Consider the following 6697-nt stretch of genomic DNA (forward strand, 5'->3'; position numbering starts at 1 on the left):
AGGAAAACACCAGGTACTTGGAAATCTTCCTGTATCTATTACAGCTTCGCTATCCCACTGAAGATATTCAATTTTCTTTTTTTAAAAAACTACCAACTTTCTTAATTATTATACTCATATTGCATCACTCCTGCTCAAAGAAGGCAATGCTTTGTACTGTTTCATTTATTAATCTACTTACAGCTCTTAGTAGAGTGACTGGTAGAAGGCAATATCAAAATATATGTTGAACTTTTCTGTGCATTCTGTGCTTACTATTCCCTCTGGAGGCACACAGAAAGAAGTTTAAAGCCCAAATGTAAATTATATGAATCATATGTTAGAGTGAACTTTGAGAGAATATATTGCATAATCGTCCTAAAGCCCTATGTAAGGCATATTTTACATCTCTATTCCTCAAACTGTAGATCAAGGGATTCAACATGGGGATCACCAGGGTGTAAAATATGGAAGCCATTTTATCAGTGTCAAAGGAATGACTCGCCTTGGGCTTCAGATACATAAAGATTAAGGTCCCATAGAACACTACCACCAGTTAGGTGGGATCCACAGGTGGAGAAGTCCTTGTGCCTGCCCTCAGCTGAGCTCAGACTGAGAATGGATACAATTATGAATATGTAAGAATCAAGAACTATTAGAAGGGATGAAATCAAACCAAAAACAGATAAGATGAAAATGACCAATTTGATCTCATGCGTGTCTAAGCACAGCAAAGATAACAAGGGGAGAATGTCACAGTAGAAATGCCTGATGACATTGTGGCCACAGAAGGATAAATTAAAAATCTTTATTGTGACCAGAAGAGAAACAAATGTGCTGTAGAGATAAGGGATTGTCACCAGCACAGAACACAACCCTCGTGACATGATGATGGTGTAGCACAAAGGGTTACAGATGGCCACATAGTCGTCGTAGGACATTGCTGACAGAATAAACAATTCAGTAGTTATGAATATCATAAAGAAAACTTGCTGCATAGCACAAAAATAATATGAGATTTTATTTTCATCCACAACAAAATTTGCCAGCATTTTGGGTCCCACGGCTGTGGAATAACCAAGATCAGTGATAGCCAGGTGTCTGAGAAAAAAGTACATGGGAGTTTGTAGCCTGGAGCCTATCTTGGTGAGGATGATGATGCCCAAGTTGCCCACCACTGAAATCATGTAGATGATGAGGAGCAGCCCAAACAATGGAACCTGCAGCTCTGAGCGGTCTGTGATTCCCGTCAGAATGAATTCATTCAGCCCTGTTAGATTATGTTTGTCCATCTTGGTTTATCGGTTAACTTGTTCTGAATGGAGACATCAGCATCATCAATAGATTTTATGCAATATCGTCTGGTAGGTTTTTGTATACAAAACCAGCAGGAATAGTATAAATCCAAACATTCTCTTTTAGGATATTTGAATACATATCCAACTGACACAAATTTTACACGCCTATATTAGATAGATTGATGGATACATTGGTAGATAGATGAAACAAAAATGAATAATATGTTAAATTTTTAGGTGTTAGGTACATAGATATTTACTATATTCTTCTTAAAACTTTTATCTTTTTCACATACCTAAAAAATACACAGATACATTTTGAACCCTGTCCTTCAAAATACTATCTTATGAAAACTCATATATATATATATATATAGATGATCCAGAATGGAACAATCAACATACTAGACAGGTTTTCAATAGATACATAATTGATCACAGTGGAAATTATTTGTCTTTATACTAGAAAACATGCCTAAAGATATATGTACATTGATGCAACTTCTGCTATACCTCCATTTGTAATGCATACAGTGTGGTGCTTTGGACAAATAACATGTTATGTGAATCTTTTTATCCCCATCTGAAAAATCATATTCTGTCTCTTTTTTGCAGGGTTGTTAGGAAGGATAAATGAGAGTTAAAGGCTTCAATGTGTCTACGATGCTTGAAAATAATTCTAAAATAGTGTGTCTACACTATTTGTCTACCTATTTGTGTTTCTGTCTGTATATCTATCATCTATCATCATCATCATCTGTTGTTTCTTGTTGTTGACAGTAATAACTTGGAATTATTATTTTTTGTTGTTAATTGTTTTGATCTTTAAGATATTTATAGGTATATTGTTCTGGACTGTGACTTAAGATCTTTGTCACCATTTTCAGGATGAATAGGTTCATTAAAATGTTATCCTTGTAAGTGACCCCAGCCCTATATTCCATAACACCTATTCTATGACTAAAGTGTCTAAAAGTGTCATTCTTTAGATTACTTTCTCTTCTGGTCTAATTAAAATACTTTCATTTCTAGTTGGGCATTTGTATTGCAACTGACACATTCTAGGTTTTTTGTAAGAAATCAGGTGTATATATTTTTTCTCATGGAGAAACCTAAGACATATGAGGAAATCTGAATAGTGAAAACTTGATGCCATAAACTTCCGCTTGTAAAAAAGTATCCTCTACTTTCATGAAAAAGAAAGTTTAGAAAATCACAATATGATACAGTAGCATAGGAGAAGAAAAAAATGTACCGATGATGACATCTATGGGAATTCCCAGAAGTTATTCAAAAACTTTTGAACATGAAACATGCTCTGTTAAACACTGGAACTCCTATGTGGCATGATATATCATGGATAAATTTAAGTATAATCTTTAAAAAAGTGCATCTGAATATACCACAGAGGTTTTAAAAATAAAAGAATAGCCCTGCAGGTCAATATACCAAAATAATAGGTTTAAAACTCTGTGATCATCACTGCCTCATATGAATATGTGTGTATCTACACCTCCATCTATCTCTCTACCTCTCTCTTATCTCTCTACCTATCAATCTATCCATTTATGTATCTGTTTACATATCTATTTTATATCTGGGATGTATCTATTCCTGAACACTATGAGTAGTGCAGTCTCTGAGTAAATTATTAGTCAACAAATTCAGACATTAAATTTCATACCATTAAATTACAAAAGTGAATAAATGAAGTGCATTTTTATCTCATGTAAAACATATCAAGAATAATGGTGGAAAGCAGACTGAATTGAATTAAAATTATTGATATTTTTCTGTGGCTTTGCTATCAAATAAAAATGAGGCTGTGAAACTGTGACTAAAATATTCTAGGTGCTAGTAAAACATGCTAATTTATAAACAAATTCTACCTTTTACCTGTAATGAATCTGTTTTCACACGTTGAGCATATTCCACCTGAGTTTAGAGGTCATCTCAAGAATAGATTTGACATATTGAACACTAATGACTGAAGATTAGACAAGTTTGGAATGACATCAAGCATAGTAGATGAAGAATGCAACATGGCGTAGAGGAAACAATATATACTTTTCTCTCAGTCTTTGAGCATCTCCCTGGGGAGATACCAAGCAATGTGTTAATTACATCTGAAGCACCTGAAAGCTTAATGAAATGTGTAGCACATTTGTTAATTTTCTAAACAAATTGTATTCACCAGGAAGTAAATCTCTTTTAGATATATTTATTCATTTTTTCTCAGTTAAGTTTCAATTTACCCATCCAAGGATCTAGAGTAAAATATTTTACCTTTAGTTCAGGCCATACTCAATATTCCCCCATTTGCTTAGTGTTCTAAAATGGAATTAAACTAGTACATTTCATAAATATAATGCACCCTTTCTTTGTGTTTTATTTCTTATATTTTCAGTATTTTTTTTTTAACTTGGGAACAGATATTAGTCACTTCGACACCTCCTGTTATTCCAAGTTTTCTTTTTAAGTCTTCTCTCATTTTATTTTATTAGATGAACATATTCTATTTTATGGGCATGACTCAACATGAGAAGAAACAGCTGCGTACATCCATTAATAATTGGAACATGGAATATACGGAGTCTGAATCTCAGGAAAGTGAAAGTTGTAAAAATGAAATACATAAAGATCAGTCTCCTAGGCATTAGTGAGCTGAAATGGACTGGTCTTGTACATTTCAAATTGGACAGTTACATGATATACGGCACCAGGATGAAGAATAGAAGAGGAATGACATCACACTCATCCTCAAAAAGAACATTTCAAGATACCTGTTATGAAGCGCAATGCTGCCAGTGATAGGATAATCTCCAAAAGCCTCCAAAGAACATAAGTTAGTACTACTAGTACTCAAGTTTCCTCACCGAGCACTAATGCCAAAAATGAGGAAATTGAAGACTTTACTAACTTATGAAGTCTGAAATACAGCAAAATTGCAATCAAGATGCATTAATCATTAAGAGTGGATTATAATGTGAAAGTTAGAAAAAAAGAAGTATTTGTACCTGGAAAATGTGGCCTTGGTGAAAGAAATAATGCCAGAGATTACATGTTGGAATATTGCAAGACCAACAAATTCTTCACCACAAATAGCTTTTTTCAAGAACAGAAACAGAGAGCACACAAGTGAGCCTTGCCAAATGGAATAGACAGGAATCAAACCGACTGCACCTGTTGAAACAATATCATCAGTCAGAACCAAGCCAGGGGCCAACAGCAGAACAGACCGTTGATCACTCATACGCAAGTACAAATTGAAGCTGAAAAAAAATTAGAGCAAGTCAAGAGAGCCACAATACAACCTTGAGTGTATTCCACCTGAGTTTAGAGATCATCTCAGGGATAAATTTCACACATTGAAGACTAATGACCAAAGATTAGACAAGTTTGGAATGACATCAAGCATCATAGATGAGGAATGCAAAAGGTCATTAAAAAGGAAAGAAAGAGAAAACTAAAATGGATATCAGAGGAGACTCTGAAACTTGTTCTTGAACACAGAGTAGCTAACGGGAAGGGAAAAAATAATGAAGTTAAAAACTGAACTGAAGATTTCCAAAGGGCAGCTCAAGAACACAAATTAAAGTTTTATAATGAAATGGGCAAAGATCTGGAGTTAAAAACAGAAAAGGGAAGAATATGGTCAACATTTTTCGAGCTGAAAGAACTGAAGAAAAAATTCAAGCCATGTGAGTGAATAATATAATATGTTATTCACATCTTAATAAAGGTTTTAATAAATAAAAGTAACAAGAAGAAAAAAGCCAATTTATCTTACTTTCTAGATATGAAATGAGTGATGTATCTATGTATAAGCACTTTAAAAGATGCAGAACCCGTATTTTCTCTAGCAGATATTAAATGTTTTTATCGCTAACAAAATCATGAAAATTTACTGACTTTGTAAAAAATAAAGCCTTGAAAAAATCCTTATATTTTATTTCTCTGTCTGCCATTTTAAAATAAGTTCAAAATTTCCATAGAATCAATTGGTTAAGACAGACAAAAGAAAGTTTAATGAAAGAATGAGTTTTAAAAATACCTGCATTTTCTATGAGAGAGTTTTAATCTAGGATGGACTAATTTCTATCGCTTCAAGTAATAAATTAACATTTTAGGCTAAGAAGTATGTAAATAGAGAAATATCTGATCTTATACTTTGCTTTTATTTCATATGTTGCACATGTTTGCTGGGTTTTAAGTAATTTATCATACTAAATATTTTTATTCTTCACATCAAGGAGAATATACAAGTTTGTTATTGTTGTTAGGTGGCGTTTTGTGTAGGTAAGACTGGCTATGAATACAAGGTGGACTTCTGTTAGAATATGGCACTGTGGAAACTGGGAGAAACACCATATGTTGTAGTGAAAGCCATGCCTCTCCCAGCTCTAGGAAAGTGTCAGTCACATATGCTGGAAATTCGAGTATCACTTCTCCTGTCCCTTGACTTCTGAGTCTTCCCTACCTCAAAGCATTTCTGTTCAGCTCTCCACTGGTTTACTCTTTCTCTAGGGAATCCAGCCATGTAGGTAGTAGAAATTTGTCAATTCCCTCAGCTCCCTCTGCTTGGTGGTAACTTTCTCTAATAGAGAAATTATATGCAGGTACTATTTGACACGTGGTTGGAGGGACCAATCCCTGGAGGAGGACATCATGGTTGCCATACTAGAGGGTCGGGAAAAATAGGAAGTCCTTCAGTGAGATGGATTGACACAGCCCCACAACGGGCTCAGACATAGCAAGGATTGTGAGGTGGTGCAGGACAGGGCACCCTTTTCTTCTGTTGTTCATGGGATTTCTGTGATTAGAACCCACCCGATGACACCTCACAAAAAGAAGTATTAAGATTATTGGGGAATATTGAATATTTTAATGAATGACAGTTTAGTTCTTATTCTAATTTCAATAATATTTAACCTGTATACTCAAGCTCCTCAGTATCTCTTAACATTCTCTCTCTTTTTCTCTGTCTGTCTTATCTTCAGGAGCCCCTTCAATGAAAACCTATATAGGTAGATTAGACATGTTTTTTTCCTTTAGGTTGATGGATATTCCCGAATTGTGTATTGTTCCTTTTGATCTGCATGATTACTTTGGTGGGAAGCTCTTGGATGTTTATGGTAATCATGGCAATATCCAATATACTGCAAATTTTGGTTCTTTCACATTTTTGGCATGTGCTGGCTGGCACATTGTGGCCCATACCCATAACCACAGGACCACTTCATGCTTGATGTCTGGCCCTGCTGATCCCTGGCAGTGTCCTTCCATGCTGTAATTGATGGGTGACTGTGTGGTCGGGGCCATCTGCACTCACCGTCCATTCTCTGGTGATACCTGCATCTGCCTGATGTCTTTATCAAAAGAAATTTGTGTTTGCAGTTTGCATAAGTTTCTTCTCAGCA

This window comes from Elephas maximus, chromosome 7 (assembly GCF_024166365.1).
Source record: "Elephas maximus indicus isolate mEleMax1 chromosome 7, mEleMax1 primary haplotype, whole genome shotgun sequence".
Classification (NCBI taxonomy): domain Eukaryota; kingdom Metazoa; phylum Chordata; class Mammalia; order Proboscidea; family Elephantidae; genus Elephas; species Elephas maximus.